General features: G+C 48.0%; 1 protein-coding gene across 6 annotated transcripts in view; it reads left to right on the top strand.

Moving 5' to 3' along the window:
• The window catches only part of sgk3 (serum/glucocorticoid regulated kinase family member 3), a 212,814-nt gene that overhangs the window by 41,292 nt on the left and 154,299 nt on the right, over positions 1–17,223 (top strand). The window contains exon 1 of one of the 6 annotated variants that reach the window (XM_072467637.1): positions 5,519–5,536. The exons of the other annotated variants lie outside the window; for them this stretch is intronic. The gene's annotated coding sequence lies outside the window, so the exon portion shown is untranslated. Of the gene's footprint in view, positions 1–5,518; positions 5,537–17,223 lie in introns of those variants that run through there. 6 annotated transcript variants of the gene reach the window in all.

Below are 17,223 nucleotides of genomic sequence, written 5' to 3'. Positions count from 1 at the left end.
GTCAGCCCCTTTCTCCTCCTGGACTCCCGGGTCCTTCGCAATCCCAAACATCGCACCTCTGGACTCATTGCCACCCTTGTTTTCAATACTCTGGACATGACGTCCGTAAACCCCTGCCAATATCCCCTAGGTTTTGGACATACCCAGAACATGTGGACATGGTTCGCTGGTCCTCCTGCACATTTTGCACACCTGTCCTCTACCCGAAAGAATCTACTCATCCGGGCCACTGTCATGTGGGCCCGGTGGACCACCTTGAATTGGATCAAGCTGCGCCTGGCGCATGTTGCGGTTGCGTTGACCCTGCTCAACGCGTCCGCCCATAAGCCATCCTCCATCTCACCATCAAGCTCATCCTCCCACTTGCGCTTCAGCTTCTCAGTCTGCGTCTCCTCCGCCCCCATGAGTTCTTTGTAGATGTCCGAGACGCTCCCCTCCCCCACCCATCCTCCAGACACTACCCTATCCTGGATCCCCCTTAGTGGCAGGAGTGGGAAGGATGATACCTGCCTACGCAGAAAGTCCTGCACCTGTAAATATCTAAATTTGTTCCCCCTTGCCAGCCCAAACTTCTCCTCCCTCAAGCTAGGGAAGCTTCCCTATAAAAACAAGTCCCCCATCTTCTCAATTCCCACCCTTCGCCATACTCGGAACCCCCCATCCAAGCTCCCCAGGGCAAACCGGTGATTGTCACATATTGGGGAACAGACTGATGCTCCCACTGCTCCAGCGTACCTCCTCCACGGACTCCAAATTCTCAGGCCGCCACCACTACGGGGCTGGTGGAGTACCGCGCCGGCGGGAACGGCAGAGGTGCCGTTACCAAAGCCCCTAGACTGATGCCCCTACACAAAGCTGCCTCCATCCACTCCCAAACCGACTCCGCCCCCACCACCCACTTCCTTATCATGGCTATGTTAGCCACCCAGTAATAATTGTTAAAATTTGGCAGCGCAAGCCCCCCTTCCCCCGGTTCCACTCAAGCTTCACCTTCTTCACTCGCGGGGACTTACCCGCCCACGCAAAGCCCAGGATGATTTTATTGACCCTCTTAAAAAAGGACCACGGAATGAAAATTGGGAGACACTGAAATACGAACCGACATCTCGGTAGGACCGTCATTTTGACCGTCGGCACCCCAGCTAACGGCAGCGGGAGCGCATCCCATCTCTGAAACTCGCCCCTCATCTGTTCATCTGAAACTCGCCCCTCATCACAAGTTCAACTTGTGTAACCAGCCCCAGTCGCGCGCCACTTGTATCCCTAAGTACCTGAAACTGTCGCCTAATAACCTAAACGGCAGCTCCCTCAGCCGACCCTCCTGGCCCCTCGCCTGAACTACAAACATCTCACTCTTTGCCATATTCAGTTTATACCCTGAAAACCGGACAAATTCCCCCAAAATCTCCATAATTTCGCCCATCCCTGCCCCTGGATCCGATATGTATAAGAGCAGGTCGTCCGCGTACAGCGAGACTCTTATGTTCCACCCCCTCTTGAAGCTCTCAGAGCAATTGCCAGCGGCTCTATAGCTAATGCGAACAGCAGTGGGAAGAGGGGGCACCCCTGTCTTGTCCCCCAGTACAGTCTAAAATAGTCAAAGGTCGTCCTATTCATCCTTACACAAGCCTCCGGGGTCTGGTACAACAGCCTGACCCAGTCGATAAAGCCCTTTCCGAACCCAAATTGTCCCAGCTCCTCCCATAAATAACCCCACTCCACCCGGTTGAACGCCTTTTCCGCATCCATTGCCACAACTATCTCAACCTCCCTACTCTCCGGGGGCATCATGATCACATTGACCAGCCTTCTTATATTGGCCACCAACTGCCTGCCCTTGACAAACCCGGTTTGGTCATCTATAATAACATCCGGCACACAATCTTCAATCCTGGAGGCCAAAAGTTTGGCCAGCAACTTGGCATCCACATTAAGCAGGGAGATCAGCCTATATGACCCGCATAGCTCCGGGTTCTTGTCCCGCTTCAGTATCAACGAGATAGTGGCCTGTGACATCGTCGGGGGCAGCACCCCTCTGTCCCTTGCCTCATTGAAAAACTTTGACCAGCAACGGCCCTAAAATCCCCGAGAACTTTTTATAGAACTCCACCGGATACCCATCCGGCCCCGGGGCTTTACCCAACTGCATTACCTTCAAGCCCTCAACTGTTTCTTCGGCCCTAATCGGGGGCCCCAGCCCATCTACCAGCTCCCTACCCACTCTTGGGAAGGTCAGTCCATCCAAAAAGCGTCTCATCCCCTCCGGCCCCATGGGGGGGTTCCGAGCAATAGAGCCTACTGTAAAAGTCCCTGAACGCCCTGTTTAGCCCTGCTGACTCCCCTACTAAGTTCCCATCCCCATCAACCACCCTCTCTATTTCGCTGGCTGCCTCCCTCTTCCTCAGCTGCTGTGCAAGCATTCTGCTGGCCTTCTCCCCATGTTCATAAAACGCACCCCTCGCCTTTCTAAGCTGCTCCACTGCCTTACCTGTGGACAACACCCCGAACTCCGCCTGCAGCCTCCGACGTTCCCTTAAGAGCTCCACTCCCGGGGTCACCGCATACCTCCTGTCTATTTGCAAGATCTCCTTTACCAGTCGGGTCCGTTTCTGCCCTATCCGTCCTGACCCTATGAATCCGGATCAAAATCAGCTCCCTCTCCCACTGCCTTCAGTGCCTCCCAGACCACAGCTGATGAGACTTCCCCCGTGTCATTAACCTGCAGGTAATTCTGCATGCATTTCCTCAGCCTCTCGCGCAACGACTCGTCCGCCAACAACCCCACCTCTAACCTCCATTGTGGGTGCTGGAAGCTCTCCTCACTAACCTGCAGTTCCACCCAGTGTGGGGCATGATCCAAAATAGTGATGGCCGAGTACCCCCAGTCCACCACCCCCGCCAGCAAATCCCTGCTCAAAATGAAAAAGTCTATCCGGGAATAAACCTTGTGAACATGCAAATAAAAAGAAAACCCCTTCCCCGTCGGCTGTCTAAAGCTCCATAGGTCGACCCCCCCCCCCCCCCCCCCCCCCCACCTGCTCCATGAACCCTATCAGTTCCTTTGCCATTGCTGGTACCCTACCCGCTTTTGAACATGACCGGTCCAGGCTGGGTTCGATGACTGTGTTAAATTCACCTCCCATAATGAACTTGTGCAAGTCCAGGTTAGGTATCTTTCCCAGCAACCTCTTTATAAATTCCACGTTGGCACGTACACATTAACCAAAACTACCTTCCTCCCCTCCTCCAGCTTACCGCTAACCAAGACGTACGGGCCCCCCCGTCCGAGACTATACTGCCTACTGCCCACCTGAAATTGCACCCGCTTGTTGATCAAAATCGCAACCCCTCTAGTCTTGGTGTCCAGCCCCGAATGAAATACCTGACTGACCCAACCCTTCCTTAGCCTGACTTGATCCGCCACTTTCAGGTGTGTCTCCTGCAACATTACCATGTCCTCCTTCAGAGCCCTCAGATGCGCGAACACACGAGCCCTCTTGACTGGCCCGTTCAACCCTCTAACATTCCAGGTGATCAGCCTAGTTGGAGGCCAAGACCCCCCCCCCCCCCCTCTGCTGATCAGCCATCCCCTTTCCTGGGCCCGCCACCAGCCCATGCGCCGCGCTTCCATCGGCCCGCCTCCTGGCAGCCCCCACCCCCGACCTCTGTCCCGAAACCTAAGTCCCTCCCTTGTCAACAGAGTAACTCTTTCCCTCCCCCCCCCCCCCCCCCCCCCCACAGCAATGACACTTTGTAACCTAACCCCTGCCATAGACTAATCATGTGCACACACTTCCGTAGACTAGCACACCCAGCTAGCCTGGTGGCCCTTGCCTCCAGCGCCAAGAAGTTTCCCACCTATTGTTCCCTCACTTCCCCCCCCCGCCCATCGAAACCACTCCCCTCATCAAACCGACCCCAAACAATCGCCCAATTAACATAAGAGACAACCCAAAAAAAACACACAGAAACCCCCCACAATAGTGTAAATCAAAGTAATACAAAGTAAAAAGCCCCACCAGCTGCCCCCACCAAAACAGAAACCGAATAACTTTTACTTAACCAAACTCAAATACAGAAGAGAAACGGTAATCGAAACATATAAACATCATTCAAATGTTGCAATTTAAAACAAAAAGTTCTCAGTTCAGCACCAGCCCTTTCCTCTTGGCAAAGTCCATCGCGTCTTCGGGCGACTCAAAATAATGGTGCTGGTCCTCGTGCGTAATCCAAAGACGTGCCGGGTATAACAGTCCAAATTTCACCCGCTTCTTGAACAGGATCGTCTTAACTTGGTTAAAGCCTGTCCTCCTTCTGGCCACCTCCACGCTCAAATCCTGGTAAACACGCAAAATGCTGCTGTCCCATTTGCAGCTCCGCGTACGCTTGGCCGACTGGAGAACAGTAATTGACTCTTTCACCCTTGGAAAAAGCTTCTGACTATGCACTCTGTCCATGCTCCACCATAATTTTGTAGACTTCTATCAGGTCACCCCTCAACCTCTGTCATTCCAGTGAGAATAAACCTAGTTTATCGAACCTCTCCTCATAGCTAATGCCCTCCATACTAGGCAACATCCTGATAAACCTTTTCTGTACCCTCCCCGAAAGCAAGATGTGTATTACTAATGCTCCTGTTTTCATAGTTATTACAGTTACTACTGTTCTGTTGAATTACTGTTATTGTTAAACTTCGTTATTTATTTATGTAAAGAAGTACTTTCTTTTAAACAAGGTGTTCAAATACTATCCTTTTGTGGTCTCAAGTTACCACATTGGCAAAGGTCGTATGGAAGATGTTTGTTGAATGTTTTTTTGCCCCCCTCAATTTCCTGGAGCAATATGTTGTGGAACTGACTAATCTTGGATCTACTATTGTGCCTTTATTGTCACAAGTAGGCTTACATTACCGCTGCAATGAAGTTACTGTGAAAAGCCCCTAGTCGCCAAATTCCGGCGCGTGTTCGGGTACATTGAGGGAGAATTCAGAATGTCCAAATTACCCAACAGCATGTCTTTCGGGCATATAGGGAGGAAAAACGTGCAGACTCCACACAGACAGTGACCCAAGCCGGGAATCGAACCTGGGACCCTGGCGCTGTGATGATCGCAAATTGACGCCCATACACATACTGGTGGAATTTTTTAACCTCATAATTGATGGCTAGAGCCTCGTTCTCAATTTGGGAGTATTTTCTCTTGGCACCAGTTTAGGTTCATGACGCAAAAACAATGTGCCATTCTACGCCTTCTTCCATCCTATGAGATCACACTGCCCCTATGCCAAAGGACGATTATCTCTCTCTTTGGGTCGAAATGGACTTGCAAATCTGAAGGTTGTAAATCAAGTTTGACTTTCTCAAGGGCTTCTTTTTGTGGCTTGCTCCAATACTAATGTTGAAATTTCTTTAAAGCAGATATAATGGTGCCAGTAATGTTGAGAGACTTGGGTGCTGGTGCTTCCTTGATAGCTCTTACTTCTCGAGCGTATAGCCCCATGGGCCACACTTTAAATCCAAGTGAACCCAACTGAAAGGTACACTTCTCTCTCTTCTTCCTGCCTTTTTAAATCTCTAAAGCACCTCTTTGAGGTTTGCCAAAATGGGTAGATCTTGCAATAAGCTTTTCATGGTATGCTGAATGATAGCACATGCTGAAGACCCACCAAAGGGTAACCGGGTGTGTTGAAACAAACACCTTTGGGTTTAATCGTTACAAATTTTCTAGAATCCTCATCCAATTCCAATTGTTAAAACAAATAGTTTTGTGTATGTTAGGCCCCCCCACTAGCTTTGTCTCAAGATCCTCAGTCTCTGGTCCCAACAAGTGTGAACTGTTTGGTCCAATTTTAGTAAGGGGACAGTCCATTCAGAAAACTGCACTGGCTCCATGACTCCCAATTCTTCCAAATGTTTAAGTTCTGCCTCGACATTTTGATGCAAAGTCTTGCCCCATGTGGCTAGGGGCCTGGCTTTTTGCGACACGATTAGTAGTTGCTGATTGGTAGTTGAGTAGACTGGTGCTGATAAGTCACTACCGCAGATGTATTTCTCAAAATCTTTAGGGTTTCCCCCGTATATGTAACCAATTTAGCTGTTGTATTACTTTCGGGGTTGAACTCTGCCTTGAAGATAATTAAATGTCTGCTCTCCTACAATGGTAACAGAAGCACGGTATCCATTTCCATGCTTAATGGCTGCCCGTTTACTAGGGGTGCTATTATGATCGGGGCCAATTTACCCATCTTGACCTTATTCAATTGATATAAATCCGATTCCTCTTCTGAGTCATTCTAAATTATGCTCTGGAGGTGAGATATATGTATTTTTTTGTTCAAGCCAGATGCATTCTGTTTGGCCTGGCATTTAATTTGGATTCTCGCCGATTGCAGCCAAAACAGATAGAATCCTGGAATTTGCATCTTTCCTGGGTTTGATCTACCCGCATTCATCAGAATTTATATGTGTATGTAGATATATTTATATTCTACATATAGAGTTTCTGCTCTATCTCTTCTGCACACAACTCTGCCCTTCTGATTTGCAAAAGCTTTGTGTCATCGCTGATTCACTCTCATCTGTCTACACGCACTGTAACTCGAGTGCCTTTCTCCACACTCCTAATTGCCTGAGCTATTCCATGGCTTTCTGAGGGGCAATTTTATTTTATGCTAGCAGCTTTTTCTGTATGTTTATTATTCATGCTGCAAACTAATCTTGCCTCGCAGCATATCATTCAACGATCATCCAAATTCGCATGACTCCATCAATTTTCTTTAGTCTTGCTGTGTATGTCACAATCGTTTCCTCTGGGTCCCTTGCAGCAGGGCTAAATGTAAAATGCTGCATGATGATGGTCTGGGGGTTAGAACTATCCATCACCAATATTGCAAGGTGGTCAAAAGAATTTGTATCTGGAGTTTCTGGCGATGTTAAATTTCTAATGAGATTCTCCGTTTGGGGTCAATATACTGTAAGCAGAATGATTTTTTTGCCTATCCTCTCTTTTAATTTCATTAACGGTGGAAAAAATAGCAAGTCTTTCAATATACTGAACCCAATGTTCAGTCTGAGTCAAAAGGATCAATTCCTGTTGCTGCCAAGTTTTTATTTTTACAACTTTGATGGCTCTTGCACTCTCTCTCTCTCTCTCTCTCTCTCTCGCGCATCTTTATTATATCAAAGAACAAAGAAAATTACAGCACAGGAACAGGCCCTTCGGCCTTCCCAGCCTGTGCCGATCCAGATCCTTTATCTAAACCTGTCACCTATTTTCCAAGGATCTACTTCCCTCTGTTCCTCGCCCGTTCATATATCTGTCTAGATGCATCTTAAATGATGCTATTGTGCCCGCCTCTACCACCTCCGCTGGCAAAGTGTTCCAGGCACCCACGACCCTCTGCGTAAAAAAAACTTTCCACGCACATTTCCCTTAAACTTTCCCCCTCTCACCTTGAAATCGTGACCCCTTGTAATTGACACCCCCACTCTTGGAAAAAGCTTGTTGCTATCCACCCTGTCCATACCTCTCATAATTTTGTAGACCTCAATCAGGTCCCTCCTCAACCTCCGTCTTTCCAACGAAAACAATCCTAATCTACTCAACCTTTCTTCATAGCTGGCACCCTCCATACCAGGCAACATCCTGGTGAATCTCCACTGCACCCTCTCTAAAGCATCCACATCCTTCTGGTAATGTGGCGACCAGAACTGCATGCAGTATTCCAAATGTGGCCTAACCAAAGTCCTATACAACTGTAACATGACCTGCCGACTCTTGTACTCAATACCCTGTCCGATGAAGGCAAGCATGCTGTATGCCTTCTTGACCTCTCTATCGACCTGCGTTGCCACCTTCAGGGTACAATGTACCTGAACTCCCAGGTCTCTCTGTACATCAATTTTCCCCAGGACTCATCCATTGACCATATAGTCGCTCTTGAATTAGATCTTCTAAAATGCCTCACCTCGCATTTGCCTGGATTGAACGCCATCTGCCATTTCTCTGCCCAACTCTCCAATCTATTTATATTTTGCTGTATTCTCCGACAGTCCTCCTCGCTATCTGCAGCTCCACCAATCTTAGTATCATCTGCAAACTTGCTAATCAGACCACCTATACCTTCGTCCAGATCATTTATGTATATCACAAACAACAGTGGTCCGAGCACGGATCCCTGTGGAACACCACTAGTCATTTTTCTCCATTTTGAGACACTCCCTTCCACCACTACTCTCTGTCTCCTGTTGCCCAGCCAGTTCTTTATCCACCTAGCTAGTACACCCTGAACCCCATACGACTTCACTTTTTCCATCAACCTGCCATGGGAAACTTTATCAAACGCCTTACTGAAGTCCATGTATATGACATCTACAGCCCTTCCCTCATCAATTAACGTTGTCACTTCCTCAAAGAATTCTTTTAGGTTTGTAAGACATGACCTTCCCTGCACAAAACCATGCTGCCTATCACTGATAAGTCTATTTTCTTCCAAATGTGAATAGATCCTATCCCTCAGTATCTTCTCCAACAGTTTGTCTACCACTGACGTCAAGCTCACAGGTCTATAATTCCCCTGGATTATCCCTGCTACCCTTCTTAAACAAAGGGACAACATTAGCAATTCTCCAGTCCTCCGGGACCTCACCCGTGCTCAAGGATGCTGCAAAGATATCTGTTAAGGCCCCAGCTATTTCTTCCCTTGCTTCCCTCAGTAACCTGGAATAGATCCCATCCGGACCTGGGGACTTGTCCACCTTAATGCCTTTTAGAATACCCAAAACTTCCCCCTTCCTTATGCCGACTTGACATCCTTAGCCTCAACATCCGTCATGTCCCTCTCCTTGGTGAATACCGATGCAAAGTACTCATTAAGAATCTCACCCATTTCCTCTGACTCCACGCATAAATTCCCTATTTTGTCTTTGAGTGGGCCAATCCTTTCTCTAGTTACCCTCTTGCTCCTTGTATACGAATAAAAGGTTTTGGGATTTTCCTTAACCCTGTTAGCCAAAGATATTTCATGACCCCTTTTAGCCCTCTTTATTGCGCGTTTGAGATTTGTCCTACTTTTCCGATATTCCTCAAAAGCTTCATCAGATTTAAGTCGCCTAGATCTTATGTATGCTTCCTTTTTCATCTTAGCTAGTCTCTCAATTCCACCCGTCATCCATGGTTCCCTAATCTTGCCATTTCTATCCGTCATTTTCACAGGGACATGTCTGTCCTGCACTCTAATCAACCTTTCCTTAAATGACTCCCACATTTCAAATGTGGATTTACCTTCAAACAGCTGCTCCCAATCCACATTCCCTAGCTCCTGCCGAATTTTGTTATACTTGGCCTTTCCCCAATTTAGCACTCTTTCTTTAGGAACTCGTCTTTGTCCATGAGTATTCTAAAACTTACGGAATTGTGATTGCTATTCGCAAAGTAATCACCGACTGAAACTTTAACCACCTGGCCGGGATCATTCCCCAATACCAGGTCCAGTATGGCCTCTTCCCGAGTTGGACTATTTACATACTGCTCTTAAAAAAAACTCTCCTGGATGCTCCTTACAAATTCTGCTCCATCTATGCCTCCAACACTACATAAGTCCCATTTAATGTTGGGGAAGTTAAAATCTCCCATCACGACCACCCTATTGCTCCTACATTTTTTAATAATCTGTCTACATATTTGTACCTCTACTTCATGCTCGCTTTTGGGAGGCCTGTAGTAAAGTCCCAACAATGTTAGTGCACCCTTCCTATTTCTTAGCTCTACCCATATTGCCTCAGTGCTCGAATCCTCCATCGTGCCCTCCTTCATCTTAGCTGTGATATCATCTCTGACCAGTAATGCAACTCCTCCACCCCTTTTACCTCTCTCTCTATCCCTCCTGAAGCATCTATACCGTGGGATATTTTGTTGCCAGTCTTGCCCTTCCCTCAACCAAGTCTCCGCAATACCAATAACATCATATTCCCAGGTACTAATCCAAGCCCTAAGTTCATCTGCCTTACCTGCTACACTTCTCGCATTGAAACAAATGCACCTCAGACCACCTGTCCTTTGCTTTCACCATCTCTTCCCTGTCTACTCTTCCCCTTAGTCACATTGAGTTTATTATCTAGCACCTTACTGGCTTTAGTTGCTGCCTCTTTACTGACCTCTGACTTCCTAATCTGGTTCCCATCCCCCTGCCACATTAGTTTAAAACCTCCCCAACAGTGTTAGCAAAAGCACCCCCTAGGATTGAATCCCCGATGACTATAGCCCTGCCAGTCTTTTTCCCGCCCTTCTGTGCAGCAGAGCCAGCCACGATGCCATGAGCCTGGCTACTACTGCCTTCCCCTAGTGAGTCATCTCCCCCAACAGTATCCAAAACGGTATACCTGTTTTGGAGGGAGATGACCGCAGGGGACACCTGCACTGCCTTCCTGCTCTTTCTCTGCCTTTTGGTCACCCATTCCCTGTCTCCCTCACCAACCCTAATCTGCGGTGTGACAAACTCACTGAACGTGCTATCCATGACCTCCTCAGCATCGCGGATGCTCCAGTGAGTCCACCCGCAGCTCCAGAGCCATCATGCGGTCTAACAGGAGCTGCAGCTGGACACATTTCCCGCACATGAAGGAGTCAGGGGCATCGGCCGCGTCCCTGAACTCCCACGTTGAGCACGAGGAGCATAACACGGGTCTGGGATCTCCAGCCATTTTTACACTTTACCTTAACTGATTACAAATATAATATCAAATAATGAATAAGTGAAAGGAATCAGGATTTTACTTGCCAATCCCAATACTTACCAACCCACGAAGAGTTAAATTTCTCCCAGCTACTTACCGACGCGACAGACCCCTGGCCACTGCTCCCGCCGAAAATCTGAAGCTATAACTTGCGGATAAAAGAAAAGAGAGCGCTTACCTGATATTCACTCCCCCCCTTAGGTTAGAGGAGGTGGAAGGGTGGGAGACACTACAAGTGTAGTGTCTCGGGTTTAGCAACCACCCAACTTAAATAGAGGTAAAAATCAAACACTTTAGCACCTACCTGATGCCCAAGCTTCACTCCGGCTCCCTCCCTCTCTCTCTCTCTCTCTCTCTCTCTCGGAAACTAAGGCCACTGGAACCTGGGGGCAAGTTTAAACACCTACCTGAATCCCAAGCTGCACTCGCTGTGCTCCGTCTCCCACTCTCTCTCCCGCTCCCAGAAATGAAGGCCGCTGGAACCTGGGGGCAAGTTTAAACACGTACCTGAATCCCAAGCTGCACTCTCTGCGTTCCGGCTCCCTCTCCCGAAAATAAAGGCCGCTGGAACCTGGGGGCAAGTTTAATCACCTACCTGAATCCCAAGCTGCGCTCCGGCTCCCACTCTCTCTCCCGCTCCCGGAAATGAAGGCCGCTGGAACCTGGGGGCAAGCTTAAACACCTACCTGAATCCCAAGCTGCACTTGCTGCGCTCCGGCTCCCACTCTCTCTCCCGCTCCCGGAAATGAAGGCCGCTGACACCTGGGGCAAGTTTAAACACCTACCTGAATCCCAAGCTGCACTCTCTGCGTTCCGGCTCCCTCTCCCGAAAATAAAGGCACTGGAACCTGGGGGCAAGGTTAATCACCTACCTGAATCCCAAGCTGCATTCGCTGCGCTCCGGCTCCCACTCTCTCTCTCTCCCTCTCCCGGAAATGAAGGCCGCTGGAACCTGGGGGCAAGTTTAAACACCTACCTGAATCCCAAGCTGCGCTCCGGCTCCCACTCTCTCTCCCGCTCCCAGAAATGAAGGCCGCTGGCACCTGTGAGCAAGTTTAAACACGTACCTGAATCCCAAGCTGCACTCGCTGTCCGGCTCCCACTCTCTCTCCCGCTCCTGGAAATGAAGGTCGCTGGAATCTGGGGGTAAGTTTAAACACGTACCTGAATCCCAAGCTGCACTCGCTGCGCTCCGGCTCCCTCTCCCAAAAATGAAGGCCGCTGGAACCTGGGGGCATGTTTAAACACGTACCTGAATCCCAAGCTGCGCTCCGGCTCCCACTCTCTCTCCCGCTCCCGGAAATAAAGGCCGCTGAAACCTGGGGGCAAGTTTTAACACCTACCTGAATCCCAAGCTGCAAATGATCTTGATTCAAAGAAAGTAGACAGCCTTGCCAGAGAAAACCCTCAAGTTTTATAAGGAAGAAGCATCGCTGTGAAAGCTTGACTCCTGAAAGACCTTAACTGAAACCCATCATAGTGCATCAGAGATCTTTTTATCCTTTTTATTTTATCATAATATATAGAGTGCGGTGAGTTGAAAAAGGGGAGGGTTGGGGTAAGGGGCATTAGGTAGTCAGTTACATTTTTGTCAGTTTAATTATAATACTGTGAAATAATAAAAGGTTATTTGTTTGTGGCACAGTGGTTAACACTGCTACCTCCATGCTCCGGGGACCCGGGTTCAATTCTGGCTTTGGGTGACCGTGTGGAGTTTACATTTTCTCTCCTTGTCTGCGTGGGTTCCCTCCAGGTGCTCGGGTTTCCTTCCACAGTCCAATGATGAGCAGGTTAAGTGGATTGGCCGTGCTAAATTGGCCCTTAGTGTCAAGTGCCAAAAAGATTAGTTGGGGTTACATGGATAGGGTGGAGGCGTGGGCTTAAGTAGGGTGCTCTTTCCAAGGGCCGGTGTAGACCCGATGGGCTGAATGGCCTTCTGCACTGTAGGGATTCTATGACTGCAGTTTATTGGGCTCAGCCAAGGTCCTTGGGTAGTTTAAAATAGCATCTAATTTTACTTGTGCTGCAACTCTGGGTAAAGTGGAGCTGGAATTGACCATGCACGAGCCCAGGGGATCATGTCCCTTGTTAACATCTGTTATTGGGTTTACGCCACCTTGTTTAAATGTAGAAAATCAGAGAAGACCAGAAAGGAAGGCCAGTGCCTGTTGGTGGGCTTACCTTGTGTTTAACAAGCGAAAGATTTGTTTTTACAAACATTTGTTGTGTGTACATTACAACAATGGTAATATAACACTAGTTTAAATTTTTGGGGGTATCTGCAATTTGAATTAATTTCTAGAACTTAATATTTATCAATGTGATAACTACAGATAAAACCTTGCTCTTTTCAGAAGATTTAAAATGCTACTTAACATAAGGTTCTCTATGGTGCAGTGGATAGCACTGCTCCACATGGCGCTGAAGACCTGGGTCTGGGTCACTGTCTGTGTGGAGTTTGCACATTCTCCCCGTGTTTGCGTGGGTCTCACCACCACAACCCAAAAGGGTGTGCAGGATAGGTGGATTATGCTACATTGCCCCTTAATTGGAAAAAAAATAATTGGGTACTCTAAATTTTATAAAAACATAAGGTTCTCCAACATTTTGAAGATAATGAACAATTATGTTGAAGTATGCCACAACATATTTTGTGATAATTAGTTTGTTACATTGCACCATTAGATTTTATGAAGAAACTTCATGGACAAATTTAATCTAATTGAGAATTGTTAAAAGTCATAATCCCAAACTTGCTGACTGTACAAATTTGCGTGTTGTTTGAAAATTGCAGTGAAATGAAGGAAAGAAAAAAAATGGCTGGTATCATTTTTGGATTTTGGTATTTTCTGGGTTTATAAAATGATGTTATAATGCCTAACCACAAGTTTGTGAAATGGACCAAGTGCTGCATCTTCCATGTTTCTCCTCCTATAGTACTATTCTAAAATGATACTGATAATGATGAGGGAATGGGTGATCCTGCTGGAGAAACAAAGCTTCTGGATGAGCTGGTGTTTACAAACAACAGTTTTGGAATTCTAGAGCGGATACAGTCCATATGGTACAGGCTATTGGGAAGGGAGTTCCAGGATTTTGACCCACGACAGTTCAGAAATGGCAATATAATTCAAGTCCGGATGGTGTGTGGCTTGGAGGTGAGTTTGCAAGTGGTGGTGTTCCTATACATCTGCTGCCCTCTCCTTCTAAGTGGAGGTTTGGAAGGTGTTGTCAAAGGAACCTTGGTGAGTTGCTCCAGTGTTGGTAGACTGCTGCCCCTGTACATTGTTAGTGCAGGGTCTGAATGTTGAAGATACTGGACGTGATTCTCCGGAAAGATTTCTAAGTGTGGTAGCAAGCGGGAACTGCCGCGAGTTTCCCGGTGCTCAGCCCAGCAAGGCCGACAATGCTAATCAACTTTAATTGGTCCACTTAACGAGACCCCACGGGCTTCTCGCCGCAAATGAAGGCTCGCAAGCTGATTCGCTGTGCGTGTACCGCCAAAAGGTGTGCCCAGGCCCTCTGCCCCCAGAGGTTGCCCGCCAGGGGATCAAAGGCCATGGGATGAGGTAAGCATCTGGCTGCCTTCATCTCTGATAGAATCGTAGAATTTACAGTGCAGAAGGAGGCCATTCAGCCCATCGAGTCAGCAGCAGCCCTTGGAAAGAGGCCCCACGCCTCCACCCTATCCCCGTAACCCCACCTAACCTTTTTGGACACTAAGGGCAATTTAGCATGGCCAATTCACCTAACCTGCACATTTTTGATCTGTGGGAGGAAACCGGAGCATCCGGAGGAAACGCACGCAAAAAACGGGAAGAACGTGCAGACTTCGCACAGACAGTGATCCAAGCCGAGAATCAAACCCGGGACCCTGAAGCTGTGAAGGAACTGTGCTAACCACTGTACTACCACGTTGCATCCTGGGGACACGCCTAAATGGTAGTGGTAGAGCTAGGAAGGCAAAGCACATTGTGGATCACCTGAGGGCACCAGGGGAGGGGGTAGGTAGCTGGCAGGGGGGGGGGGGGGGGGGGGTGCGGCACCATCGGGAGAGTGGGGAATTGTAAAACACAATAAATACCTTTGACCACAACCAGTATGACGCCTCTGTTTTTCGTGTTCTCTCGCTATTCACCGGCCTCTTTTCACTCGAACGAGAGCACACCGAGGCCGGAGAGTTGTGCCCAGTTTTGAAATGGTATTTCCAATATTTCCTTGATGTTGGGAAGTGCAAGGCAAGTTCTGACAACCTTGTCATTTGATGATGTTGAAGTCACGCAAAAAATGTATTTTCTTGTGCAAAATGTTCCCGTACCCCCACTCTAGCTCTGTGTTGATACGTAGTCATGGTTGTTGGCAATGTTATGTAGTTACATATCTGTATAGGAATAATTATAACTGGGAAATGGATATTTTCCCTCTGGTTATGTTGGCATGGAAAAGGAGTGGAGAATTGGAAGCAAAATAACGCCTTCATAAGAATTTTCGCTGCAAGCATTGCACCTTGATGATTCATAATGAACAAGTTAGCTGTTGCCTTAACACATCAAGCAGAACAAATGTTTTGGCTATTACACAATAATTCTATTAACTTAAAATTGTGAACATTCCTGAAAAGAAATATCCTATGTTGATGCTATAGACAATTTGATGGCACATAATATTATACCATTGGCTTAGACTAGTGAGATAAGAACATAACCTAAGAAATAGGAACAGGCGGAGACCATATGGCCTACTTTGCCATTCAATATGATGATGCCTGATGTTGGGCTTCAACTCAATTTCCTGCCCACTCCACATTCCTCCTTATCAAAACAAACTCCATCCACCTCGGTTTTAAATATATTCAGTAATGGAGCACCCACAGCCCTCTGGGGTAACGTATTCCATTCTGCTATTACAGAGACTTGGTTGAGGGAGGGACAGGAATTGGCAGCTAAACGTTCCAGGATTTAGATGCTTCAGGCAGGATAGAGGGGAATGTAAAAGGGGTGGTGGAGTGTATTACTGGTTAAGGAGAATATCACAGCTACACTGAGGGAGGACACCTTGGGCTCATGCAGCGAGGCAATATGGGTAGAGCTCAAGAATAGGAAGGGTGCAGTCTCAATATTGGGGGTTCACCTACAGGCATCCCAACAGCCAGCAGGAGAAGGGGCACAACTTAATGGAAAAACTTCTGGTGGATTTTTCAGGGAGTTTCCTGTCGGCTCTGCTGGCAAGTTCTTCACACCTACCCAAGACACCTTGTTACTTCTTTGGGCAATGACGCCCTGCTATGGGGTCCCTGGCGGTCCCTCATCTTCAGACCCCCCCTCGCCTCCCATACAAAACTCGACCCACCTTTTCATGGGCATGGTCCCCCTCAGTTCCTGAGCCTTGGCAGTGCCACCCTAGCACTGCCACCTGGGCAGTGCTCCTGCCAGCTTGGCAGTGCCAAGGTGCTCGCATTCCAGGGGGAAGGCCAGGAAGCCACCCTGCACTGACCCTGACCACCTAGGGGTCTCCGATAGCCCAGCTCCCGGTTGTCGCCTTGCTGTGGAGGCTGGTAGATCCTGGGTAAGTTTGCCAAAGTCAGTTTTAAACTGACTTCGACTCACGCCATTTGGCCCCGCCCCTTTTTGGCCGTACTTCTGACTCTGATGCCTCGCGAGTCTTTGGTAGATCCTGCGAGGCGTGAAGGCTGCTGGGAGTCCCACGGGAGGCCTCTCCTGGCATCCACTGGTTGCACCGTGCTGGACAAGAGCACAACTTGGCCGGTGGATTGCGCCCATAGAGGTGCAGATATGTAAACAGATTATGGAAAGATGTAAACCAGCAGGTTTGTTGTACTGGATGATTTCAACTCCCCTATATTGACTGGGTCTCACTTAGTGCTAGGGGCTTGGATTGGGAAGAATTTTAGGAGCAAACAGGAGGGTTTCTTGAAACAATATGAAAAAGTCCAACTGGGGAAGGGGCCTGTTGCTCTTAATTTTAGCCTTCGTTTAATTGCTCTTGTTTTATCACCTTTTCTCTTGAGTCGCCAGGTATCTTTCTGATACCGCCACGTGGTTCAAGTCCGAGTAATGATCAATAATCCAATACACCGCTTAGTAAGAGTTAAATCAACGCACATTTATTATATACAGTAATCAATACTTATACATTAATTCTACTTCTAAGCTACTTCCTACAACTAACAAGCCAATACTTAACTTTGGGAATGGCCCACCAGGTCAGGGACACGAATGGCCTTTCGTATGGGTTCTGAGCCTGCGGGATTCGAAGCTGGTACAGGTCGATAGCTAGGAGCGCTTATCTTGTAGCGAGCATTGAAGTAGGACTTACGATTTGAGCGGTGGTTGCAGAAGGATCTCGAAGGGTGCGGAAGGATGAAGAAGGGGCGATTTGAACTTGGACTCTATTGTTATAGTCCCCAGGGGCTTCCCGCCTTTTGTGGCGGACCCTGTACCTGGTTCCAAGTGATTGGACTTCGTCCCAA

This window comes from Scyliorhinus torazame, chromosome 11 (assembly GCF_047496885.1).
Source record: "Scyliorhinus torazame isolate Kashiwa2021f chromosome 11, sScyTor2.1, whole genome shotgun sequence".
NCBI lineage: Eukaryota > Metazoa > Chordata > Chondrichthyes > Carcharhiniformes > Scyliorhinidae > Scyliorhinus > Scyliorhinus torazame.
This window is presented reverse-complemented; position numbering and strand designations above follow the sequence as displayed.